We start from the raw sequence: 12,759 nt of genomic DNA, 5'->3' as shown, positions 1-12,759 counted from the left end.
TTAATGTCCACATGGCTACTCTCCTCAATCCTTTAGAAAGCTAAATTTATATTGTAAACATAACTTTTCAGTAAGTGCTAATGAACTTCTGGGAAGCCCTTGATATTTTACTAGAGTAGTAAAGAATTACAATTTTCACATGATATTTGAGGTTTTTTTATTTAAATATGTTGTGTGCAGCTGCATTTACTGGAAAAATATTCTGTCTTTGACCTTTCTCTTTGAGAAGTTTTTGGCAAATCACAGAAGCACCTTATTAATAGATGGAATTGCTTAGATCTTTAAAATCTAAACCCAGATGAGCAAGAAGCTACATAGACAGTTCTTAATAGGCAATTCCTTCTTAGAGCTTTTCCACAGTAACTATCAGTTTATGTGAAAAGGTTCAGGTTTCACTGACAAGATTTTCTGGAGTCAGAAACTATATTTTTGTCCTGAATTGATTCGCTGTTCTATTCTTTCTATGGAAATATTTATTTCTGAACAAATTCTCATCATCCTCAGGTCAATTGGTGAACTCCAGCTCTATATAATCCTCTTCATTGGAAAAAAAGTTGATGTTCAAGTGCTGTATCACACAGCAAGTGGATTTATTGTTGCCTTGAAAAATTAAAAAAGAACTTTTCAGTTCCCAAGAATTTAAAGATTAAAGACCCCAAGACCCCAAATTGTACCATGAAATTCAACATTCAATGTTTTTAAAGAAAATGAATTGTAGCCCCTGAGAGCCACAAGTAAGCCTCTTAATTCACATATCTCTCTTTTAAAACAACCGAAACTGGGAAAGAATTTTGTTCTAAAATTTCAAAGCCCCCTCCTCTAATTAGATCACTGCATAGGATGCTATGGTCCTGCTGTCCAAGGCAAAATTAAGTCATACATTAAGTGAAAGACTCCATCCCAAAGAAGATAGATGTTTGCCCCCAATTTGTAATCCTTCTCTGTTCAAGTAAATTCTAACTATCCTGCTATTAATGTGCAGTTCAATATTGATATTTTATGGAGGTTTTTCCTTAGGGGTTTTCATTTCTGCTTTGGGAAGTTCCTGGATGCTAAGAATGTATAGAGTTCTTCCTTCCTAATCAGTCCTATGCTGTTGTACTTCTTTAAAAAAGGGTATTATTTTAAATCTCTAAAGAAGTGTTAAATAAGTAGGACTTTCCCCTTTCTTGTGCAAATCCTGTTTTCTCATTTCCCCCCCCCCCTCTCCATCCAGACTCAGGTAATAAGGAAAATGATTAGGTGGATTTATTTCCCTTGAAATGTTTTTGAATCTATTTAATCTCCCAGAGTTCTATGACGTTAGATAGATAGATAGATAGATAGATAGATAGATAGATAGATAGATAGATAGATAGATAGATAGATAGAGATATAGATAGACAAACAGACAGACAGATAGATAGATACCCTTTGCCATTTTTTACTGTAGGCACAATGACACACATTAAAATTAAATTTAGTTGCTTGCTCTCAAAGTGTACACATACGTAACACACATTTAAACATACTATACCCAACATATATATAGACCTACACCTACATTTTAACAATGATATCTATAAAGCAAACTTAAATAACATGCAAACTTGTAAATATTATTCAACTGCAACTCAATTGTCCATCATTAGTGGCCATGCTGGCTAGGACTCGTGGGATTCAGAATTCAGTAATATTTAGATGAAATTGTTCATCCCTACTTTCAAACGCCTCTGAATCTCATAGATCCTACTTGTCAGGAAAATTTCAGAAAACAATGAAAGAGTTTTTTGCCTCCAGAAGTTGTGAATGCTCCAACACTGGAAGTTTTTAAGAAGAGATTGGACCACCATTTGTCTGAAATAGTATAGGGTTTCCTGCCTGAGCAGGGGGTTGGACTAGATGACCTCCAAGGTCCCTTCCAACTCTGTTATTCTAATTCTAGTGGTTTCTCCATCTACCAGATGTTACAAAGTATTATGATGATATGGATTATACATATTTTTTGATCATTCAGTATCCTGTAAATGGGATAACTTTATGCTAATATTTATCATATTGTTTTGCCATTTTATTGTGTAGCTTTGCTTTATTTATGTGAAGGTACGATCAAATGCCTTGAAATGATAAAAATATACAAGACTGTTTCAAAGCAGGTAATGGAGGCAGAAAGTTTGATCTGTAGGTTTAAGTTTATGTAGCATATGGAAATTCCAGAATGAAAACTTCTAAGATGACAGATCAAGAGATGGTTCATCATTGCATGCTGGATGAAATGACACTCATGTTGACAAATGGTGAATGAACAAGAACTGGAAATGGCAAAGTCTTGTCAGCAATTATGCAAGTGAATGGGAACTCTTTATTTCTTTGGCCCAATAAATAGAATGAGATACTGTATATGGTGGCCTTCCCATTGTAATTCTTCTAGAACTCAAATTTAACCTGGTGATCTCATATGATCTCATATGAACTTTAAATTCATATTATCCTAATATATTATACAACTTAAAATACCATAGATTACTTTCCAAACTTAAATTTTTTTTATATAATCACATCATTCTTATATTCTTATATTCTATTACCTATTCCAATATTACCCATAAAAATATTACAAATTAGCTTCAAGCACAAATAAAACAATTTATATCAGTTTTATAAAACTATTCTTCTATCCAGCTGAGCTTTAACATACTAAAACCAGGTTTATACAACCTTCCCTTCTCCTAATGTATTATACAACTTAAAATACCATAGATTACCTTCCAAGCTTAAAATTTTTCATCCAAATAACAAATCATAACCTACAGAATATCAATAAACACTACTACAAATCTTCCCAATTAAATTTTCATAATCATCTTAAAACTAAAGCAACACAAAATATTACATAATTATTTTATAAAGGTGAAAAATATATCCCCAAATATTTAGTCCTTCTAGCAATTCCAATTCTTATAATCCTTATTACATTATTATCTCTTGCAGTTATGCAACTAAATCTTCAGGCTTGATTCATTCGTCCAGAAGCAGCACGCCTCTTCCAATTTCTGGCCTTCTCCAGTGGTAGTGAAATTTGACCCACTCCTGTAACTTTCACATCTGTCTGCATTAACCCTTCAGCATCTTGTGGATTCTCTCTGGAATGTTGAGACTCTCTCTCACCTTTTTTCTTTGTAGATTCCAAAGATGGTATGGGGACTGCTTTTAAAACATTACTGTAGAAATCATGTGCCTGAATCACCGTGGTAAAACAATGCCTCGTGCTTTCATAGGTCACCACCATACCCACTGGTATTTGCCATCTAAACTTGATATCACGTCGTCTCAATTCTTGTGTCAGAAAAGCACATTCCTTCCTTTTTCTTAAAATTCTTGCAGGGATCTCTTTTAAAATCAGAACTTTTTGCTCAGCAATTACAAAATCAATATTGTAGGAGGCCTGGATAACTTCATTTCTAATCATTCTCTTTGTAAAATAAACCACCACATCTCTGGGTAGTTTACTTTGTCTTGCAATCCACGAATTAACACGGAAGATTTTATCTATATCTTCCATTATTTCATCTGCTGGTCGCTCCAACACCCCTTCCAAAGCCTCAGAAACCATTTTCTTCAAATTTTCCTTAGGATTTTCTTTTAGGCCTCTAATCCTTAAAGCAAACTCCATCTGATAATACTGTGTCAAAATCAACTCATAATCCATTTTCTCTATCACATTTTCAGTTTCTGTCATTTTGGCTTCCAGTCTAATATCATTTTGAGCAAGATCTTCCACTCTTTTATCCAAAATCTCAATGCCTTTAACCATGCTTTGCATTGCAGATGTGATGTCTGCTCTCATTTCTGTTAATTTCTCTGTAAACTTCTCCTCCAACACTCTACATGGTGGAGCTGCATGGGGCGGGCAGCGGGGTGGAGGCAGCGCTGGGGTTGGTTGCGGGTGCTGGGTGCAGAGGTGGCACGGGTGGGGCGTGGTGGGTGGCTGACCTTCCATGGGCCAGGCCAGCTGGTGCCCTACCCAGTGCTGGACCTGCATCACCTCCTCGCCCTGCCCGCCTACGTGGCCACCCTGGAGTGCCTGGCCCGCAATGCCTGTCGCCGCCTCGGCCTGCCCGCCACCCTCATCCTCCTCACACTGGCATCTGGCTCAGCAACTGCAAGCTCTGCGCCATTGGTGTGCATTGTGGGAGACACATCATCTCACTCAGATTGGCCCTGAACTGCTGCACTGACTTAACATGGTTTGACCACATCATCCTGTGTGGCCTGGAGGGGCTGGCGGTCACCTCTCTCAGCCAGGAACTGTGTCTCATGGTTACTATTTTAGTAGTTATCTGGATTCTTGCAGATTTTGTACATCTATCTGAAGTGGTAATCTTAAGCATTTTTTCATAAATTACTTAAGGAAATGCAACTATTTTTTCTCATATTTATCTAATGTTACTTTTGCATCTACTTTTTTCAAACCATTTTCTTTCTGTCATTAATTCCCCAAGAATAAGAAATGTAAACTGTAAGCTCCTCATAGCAGAGTTCTATATCATTGTTAAAATACACTGGGCAATTATGGACATATTCATTCATATTCATAAATAGATTGAATTGTAACACTTTCCCCCTCACCTAGCCTGTTCTCTTGTGTGTATAATTTGAACATAGCCAGGCCATTTTTTATCAGCAGTTGTAAAGAAATAGAAACAAAATGTTTAACTTATGTATTAATAACAATTTCTTTGCAATTAATTATCTTATCAGTAACATGATTCCATCAAACACATATATGTTGAAGGCAGCATATGCACTTATATTAGACCTCTATTATCCCCCACTGCTAGTCCTTAAAAGGAACTCAATATATGTCATACTATATATGCAAACGTTGTCTCCTCTATATTAAAGTGCAACACATCATTTTCCAAGAAGATAAAAAAATAATATTCCATCTTTACTATACCCACCTGCAGTTTATAAACATGGGGGAGCTATCCGACAATTTTTCACCCCTATTAATTTGATAAAACAGAACTTAGTGTTCTAAGTTCATCATGAACTAAGTATGATGAAGATAACTATTTTGGCAGGGATGAATTAATAGCATGCATTTTGGGTTATAGGAGCATCTCATTCACTTGAACCAATGTGATCATATCTTTAAAATGGTATGTACAAGCCATCAATAATGTGATTGCTAATATAGGTAGGTCCGGCTTATGAGCTGTTTGTATTTAAGGAGATGCTCACAACAAATTCTAGTTTATTCGGTGAATGCCTGAAAGATGCATTACTTCATCTAAGCCAAAAACAGATGAAAAAACTAAAGGCAATTATGAATTAAACTTGGCTCAAATCTCAAAGATTTGCTGGACGAGAATTGGACAAAACTTTGGAATTTACTACGAACATTTGCCTTACATACAATAAATTACATTTATGTTAAGAATTGAATATATAATTTTTAATTATATAAATAAATATATAAATAAAATTATATAAATAAAAGATTAACAAGATGTGAGTTCCAGCACCTTTTTTTTTTTTTAGAAAAAAAGCACTGAGTAAACTTGATATGATGCTGGTATTTATTCACTGGACATATCAACATTAATTTGTTTTACTATTTACTAATGGCAACTTTAACATTTTATGGAACTTTTTAAAAACAAATGAAATGAGTAAGCCATCTAAAATAATATCTGATTAATGCCACAATTTAATAGACTTTGGAATAAGCTTTCTTCTTTATTTGGACTTCACTCATAATTACTGGACTAACGTATATATAATCAGCATTTTATTACAAATGAGGTCATCTACATCAATTACATAATTATACAAAGAATGCAAATCAATGCAATTTCTGATTTAATGGACACTTCGATTTAGCATAATCCTTTTGTCCAAATAGTCCATTAAACTGAGGTTTTACTTACTTCTTCCTTTACTTCTGTCTCAAAGAATTGAGACTTTCTACATTTTTATAATTTCTAGCTCAATTTTAATTCTTCTGAATTCTGTAAGACTAATTTTTAAACTAGTAGCAGAACAACTTCTGTTTCAGCAAACAATATTTACAAAGGAAAACAATTTACAAAGAGAAAAGCATTGTTTTAATAGTAATTTTCCTTTTCATCTGCACTCATAACTTATATAAATTATACTAATTAATGCCTATGTTTTTAATAAAATTATATTCTGGTAACCCACTTCCAATGCCTTACATCATGTTTTTTTCAGGAGCGTTTGATGTACAATCTGATATTGTCTTCCCAGTCAAGACTTCTTTGACTCCTTTTTATCTTCAAGTATTCCATTGTATTTCATGGCTGATTACTGACCCAGGAATTTTTCCATTTGCAGTAACAGCTTGTTTAACCTTTAAACCTTTCTCTGCATTCCTAGATTCATGATCAGGATTTTCAATCACTGCAATGCTAATGATACAAAAAACAAAACAAAACAAAAAACCCTATTTGCTCTGTCCCTTGATAAGGGACAGAACGTATTGTCATAATTTTATCTTGAAAATCCTCTCATGGTTTCAAGCTGAGTAAGGATATGACAAAGATTTGTAAGGTTTTAGCCCAGATCTCTCCCATCCTCTTTGGTTTCATTTATTTCCTGGTTGTCTTTGTTTCTTCCACTTGCAATCTCTGAATCTCGATGAAAATCAATGGACATTGTGTTTGATCTGCAGCATGTAGCTAATTTTTATTGGATGAATATTTGTAGTTTTTTTATGGAACAGACCACAATTTTATTGGTACATAGTAAGTACATACACTTATTTCCTGGGCTGTTACAATCTTAAGTACCATAAAGTTAATATCAAATCGTAGCAACTGTGTGGTTTCCAGAAAGGCTTATCTTCAACTTGGCCTTTTAGATCTCTTCATTGGTGTGATAATCCCTTTTCTTTTTTCCCTTCAGCTTTCTCAAGCATTATGGACTTTTTCAAGTTTGTATTATTACAAATAATCCTAGCATGTTCCTAATTTTTCTATCCCCTCCTAATTCTGATCAGTTGCTGCTCAGAAATTCCACACTATCCTCATGTTTCACTGTAAGACATTGTTCTTCACTAGCTCTCTATTTAAACTACTTATGTTTGCATTTATATTGCTCAGGTCATAACCTCCCACTGCACTCTCTAATATTTATTATTCTTTCTCTTAGTATCCTGTTTGGTTCCTTGGATTTTTCTGGGCAGGATCTTCTTTCTGTTCTCCTTTCTAAAGTTGTGATCTCCAGGTTCTGGGTTTTCAGAGACCTGTCCTCAGAACTCTTGCTTCCTCTTGCCTTTGTCTCTGTTATGGTATTTAAAAAGAGCTTAAACAACTTTTTATTTTATTTTATTTTATTTTATTTTATTTTATTTCTACCCCAAACCACCCCAGTGATGCCCTCGCTGTGATGTCCCGTTGCCTGGAGGCGGTTCGGGTCTGGATGGGGAGGAACAGACTTCAACTCAACCCGGACAAGACTGAGTGGCTGTACATTCCGGCATCCCGGGACATTCAAAATGTTCCATCCCTTTCTATGGGGGGTGAGCTGTTACCCCCCGTGGATAGGGCTCGCAACTTGGGAGTCCTCCTAGATTCACGACTTACCTTGGAAGATCATGTAGCAGCTGTGACTAGGGGGGCTTTCGCCCAGGTTCGCCTGGTGCGCCAGTTGCGGCCCTATCTGGACCGGGATGCCCTGTGTACGGTCACTCATGCGCTCGTGACCTCTCGCCTTGACTACTGTAATGCTCTCTACATGGGGCTTCCCTTGAAGACCACTCGGAGGCTCCAACTGGTACAGAATGCGGCCGCGAGAGTTGTCTTGGGAGTTTCCCGGTACTCTCATGTTACACCTTTGCTCCGCGAGCTACATTGGTTACCAGTTGTCTTCCGGGTGAGGTTCAAGGTCTTAGTGATGGTTTTTAAGTCCCTACATGGCATGGGTCCGGAATACCTCGGGGACCACCTGCTGCCGGCGTCAACCCCCCTCCGCCCTGTGCGTTCCCACAGAGAGGGCCTCCTCAGGGTGCCTCCAGTCAGAGAATGCCGGCTGGTGGCCCCCAGGGGGAGGGCCTTCTCTGTGGGCGCCCCGGCTTTGTGGAATCAACTGCCGGTGGAGCTCCGGATGGCACCGGATCTCCGCTCCTTCCGGCGCGGGTTAAAGACCCACCTGTTTGAACAAGCTGGCCTGGCCTGATGGGGAGTTAATTTGGGTTTTAAATATTTGTATATTTTATTGTTTTATCTTGGGCATTAATTTAATTCTATTTTAACTTTTGTAGTTTTGTATTTTTATCATATGCCCTGTTCACCGCCCTGAGTCCCTCAGGAGAAGGGCGGTATAAAAATTTAATAAAACTAAACTAAACTAAACTAAATGTGTTTTAATGTTAGCATTAGCCCTCTTACCAATATTGTACCCTATTCTTGTTAAGTTTGGCAATTTTAAAATATTTGTTTATATTGATGATGGTTGTACAGGCATTCTCCTTTATTATTTTGGACACTCTTGTAAAATATATGTTAATCATGTTGGGTTTTTAAATACCCATGTAATGTAATAGTCTAATCACTAGGAATTATAAACTAGGCAGAACCAGAATATCTGTGTATTCCTCCTTTTCCAACTGTAAGCAACATCTTCCTCCTTCAACAAGTAAATCAAAAGAAAATCAGGTGATCAAAAAGCTTAATTTGTTGAATGATGAATATATATTTTCAAATTATGTATCTAATCTCTTTTCTTTCTAATACTAACAATTAGACTGTAAGGATCCAGATTTCTTGGTATGAATGGCTAGAATAAAGACTTAAGTTCTTTTTCAACTTATTTCAACTTATTCTGTCTTGTGGACGTTCAGAGTAACTAACAATAAGAAGTCAGAACAGAAATCGTTAAACATATAACAAGCAATTAAAATATCTTAGCTAACTAATTCATACTGAAAAAGCACATTTAAAGAGCAAAATCTTAAATCATGTCCTAAAAATAGATAATGAGTAAGTATAGCTCCTAATAGTGTGGGAATATTATTCAAACATAGAGGATTTTACAGATTATTTTAAAAAACCTGAATGTTAGGGAAAAAAGCAATCATTTATTTCCATGTACAGCACGTACTTTTCACAGGAGTTTCAAAACCTTATCGTGTTGTAATGGAATAGCACATCTGAGCTATTTGTTCTTACTCAGATAGTTAAGAAAGTACATTTACACAATCTCACAGTCAATGTCTTCCCAAAAATAGAGTATCATCTACAATTACAAAAAATGACTGAGAACACATGCAAGGCTCAGAGACAGTTGTTTAAGGAGCTGAATATAATGTAGGACATAGAAACAACAGATTCATGCCCACTGCATGACTAAGAAACTCAGAATTACACAAAATAAAATTTAGACAATTTATAGAAGTTAATGGAAATATAATTTGGTGTGTGTTTATGTGCATAAAACATGAATGTATAAACATAAGCAGGAATCAATATGCATTTTCACACTGGTATAGGAAAGATGTTGAAAGCTAATGCATGTTCTGGCAGAATCAATGTGGGAAGTGGCTTCACGAATATTGAGGATCAAGTCTACCTTTGCCCTAGAAACTTATTAGGAAACGTTGGACCAGTCCTTCTCCCTCAGCCAAAGCACAGGACACCTGTTGGGAAGAAAACTATAGGGACAGAGAGTGATATGTTCTTTCTTGAGCAACTATAAAAAAGTAGGATACAAGCCTGAGAAAGTAACTAATATAAAGCCAACCTTGTGGACACCCAGCAAAACTCTTATGGATCTTTTATCAGACACTGAATGTTTTTCAGTATGGTGACTGTGATTCCTATCATACTGCTTTCAAAGTATTCCCAACCTAAGAATATTTACCACTTCCCCACAGTGTCATCCAATCTCTTTTCACTTCATTTTAGGAAACATTAGCATTTATATTCACTGCATATTACCTAACAGTCTTGCTTTGTACTAATTCACACTTTGGTCCATAGGTTTCCCATATTAGCCTCTCTCTCCTTGTCACTTCTACACATTTGCATGGTCTCTAATTATTTCTAGTGCGTTCCTGAAAATAATAGGGAAAAACAGGATAGGTAAATTATGGTTTGCCCATATGGTGATATTTATAGGAAATGTATTAAGGCATAAGGCTTAAAGTACATGATGTTTAGAATAAGAATAAAAACAGTGTTTGTTCTGAAATAACACACACACACACACACACACACACACAAACACACACACCCCATGAATATAAATGCAGTGAGATACAAATAACAGATGATGAATGTCCCACCATATATATGCCATAGGTCCATGGTGAACAAGGCTCCCCTCATACATGATCTTGTTGAGGAGGAGAACGCGGACCTGACTTGCATCACGGAGACCTGGCTGGGCCAAGAGGGAGGTGTCCCCCTCTCGGAGTTATGCCCACTGGGCTTCCGGGTGCTTCACCAGCTACAGGCCCAGGGCAGGGGTGGGGGGGTGGCGGTTATTATTAGGGAGTCTTTGTCCGTGAGTGGCCACTGTCCCTCAGATAGGCGGGTGTGAATCTCTCCTTTTAAAGTTGGGTCCTGCCATTCAGTTGGGCCTATTGATTACATACCTGTCTCCCAGCTGCGTATCATCGGCCCTGCCCAAGCTCCTCGACGTCTTGCCCGGGTTGGCGATTGAGTTCCCCAGGCTTATAGTTCTGGGGGATTTCAATTTGCCTTCCGTGGGTGAGGCGTCTGAGTTGGCTCGGGAGTTCATGGCTTCCATGACGGCCATGGACCTGACTCAAATAATTCAGGACCTGACTCATAATGGAGGTCACACACTCGACCTGGTTTTTATCTCTGGGCAGTGGATTAATGATCTGGGTAGGGGTGATTTAACCATCCATCCCCTGTCATGGTCCGATCATTTTCTTCTCCGGCTAGACTTTCAGTACGCCACCCCCCGCCACTGGGAGGCAGAACCGACCAGGTGGTTCCGCCCCAGGTGCCTGATGGACCCTGAGAGGTTCCGGACGGAGTTTGGGACATTTCCTGCTTCCCTTGTCCACGGCTCTGCCGAGGGCCAAGTAACAGCCTGGGAGAGGGCAACTGCTGGGGCCTTGGATAGAGTTGTGCCTTTGCGGCCTCTGACCCGGCGTGGATCCCGGGTGGCCCCCTGGTTTACTGAGGGACTCCAAGAGATGAAGTGCCAGAAAAGACGCCTAGAGAATCGTTGGAGGTCCAGCAGATCCGAATCTGACCGAACACAGTTGAGAACTTATCTTAAGTCTTACCTAGAGGCAATGGAAGCGGCAAAGTGTGCTTACTTTTCTGCTCTCATCGCGTCCGCAGATAACCGCCCAGCCGCCCTGTTTAGAGTGAACCGCTCACTGCTTAATCAGCGACCAAGGGATGACCCCTTGCAGGGTAGGGCTGAGGAATTTGTACAGTATCTGCAGGACAAAATCACTCAGATCCAGTCTGGTTTGGACTCCGACTGGGTGGAATCCGGCGGAGTGGAAGGGGCAAGTCTTGGTTATACCATCTGGGGTGAGTTTGACCCTGTATCTTTGGATGATGTGGACAGGATTATGCACAGACTGAGCACTACAACCTGTTTACTGGACCCATGTCCCTCCTGGCTAGTTTTGGCCACCGGGGAGGTGACAGGGGGCTGGCTCCAGGCAGTTGTTAATGATTCATTGACAGAGGGAGTCTTCCCCTCTGCCTTAAAAGAGGCAGTGGTGAGGCCCCTCCTCAAGAAGCCTGCCTTGGATCCGGCCTCGTTGAATAACTATCATCCTGTCTCCAACCTTCGCTTTGTAGCGAAGGTTGTTGAGAGTGTTGTGGCGTGTCAGCTTCCGCAATTCCTGGATGAAGCGGACTATCTGGACCCGTACCAGTCCGGTTTCAGACCTGGTTACAGCACGGAAACAGCATTGGTCGCACTGGTAGATGACCTCTGGCAGGCCCGGGACAGGGGCTGTTCCTCTGTCCTGGTCCTACTTGACCTCTCAGCGGTTTTTGATACCATCGACCATGGTATCTTGCTGTGACGGCTCGAGGGGTTGGGAGTGGGAGGCACTGTTTTACGGTGGTTCTCCTCCTACTTCTCAGGCCGTTCGCAGTTTGTATTGGCAGGGGGGGCAGAGATCCACCCCGAGGCCCCTTTCTTGTGGGGCCTGTTTAACATCTATATGAAGCCGCTGGGTGAGATCATTCGTGGTTTTGGGGTGAGGTATCACCAATATGTGGATGATACCCAGTTGTGCATCTCCACCCCAAACCAACCCAGTGATGCCCTTGACGTGATGTCTCGGTGCCTGGAGGCGGTACGGGTCTGGATGGGAAAGAACAGGCTCAGGCTCAACCCCTCCAAGACCGAGTGGCTGTGGATACCGGCATCTCGTATTGTCCAACATGTTCCATCTCTTTTGATGGGGGGAGGTATTACCCCCCTGTGAAAGGGCTCGCAACTTGGGTGTCCTGGATTCACGGCTTAATTTGGAAGAACATTTAACTGCTGTGGCCAGGGGGGCCTTTGCACAGGTTCGTCTGGTGTGCCAGTTGTGCCCCTTTTTGGACTGAGATGCCCTATGCACCCATGCCCTTGTCACTTCTCGCCTGGATTACTGTAACGCTCTCTACATGGGGCTGCCCTTGAAGTACACCCGGAGGCTTCAGCTGGTGCAAAATGCGGCCGCACGGGTACTTATGGGAGTTCCTCAATACTCCCATGTTACTCCACTCCTGTGCGAGCTTTATTGGCTTCCAGTTGTCCTCC

Source organism: Vipera ursinii (assembly GCF_947247035.1).
Source record: "Vipera ursinii genome assembly, chromosome: 4".
Taxonomy (NCBI): domain Eukaryota; kingdom Metazoa; phylum Chordata; class Lepidosauria; order Squamata; family Viperidae; genus Vipera; species Vipera ursinii.
This window is presented reverse-complemented; position numbering follows the sequence as displayed.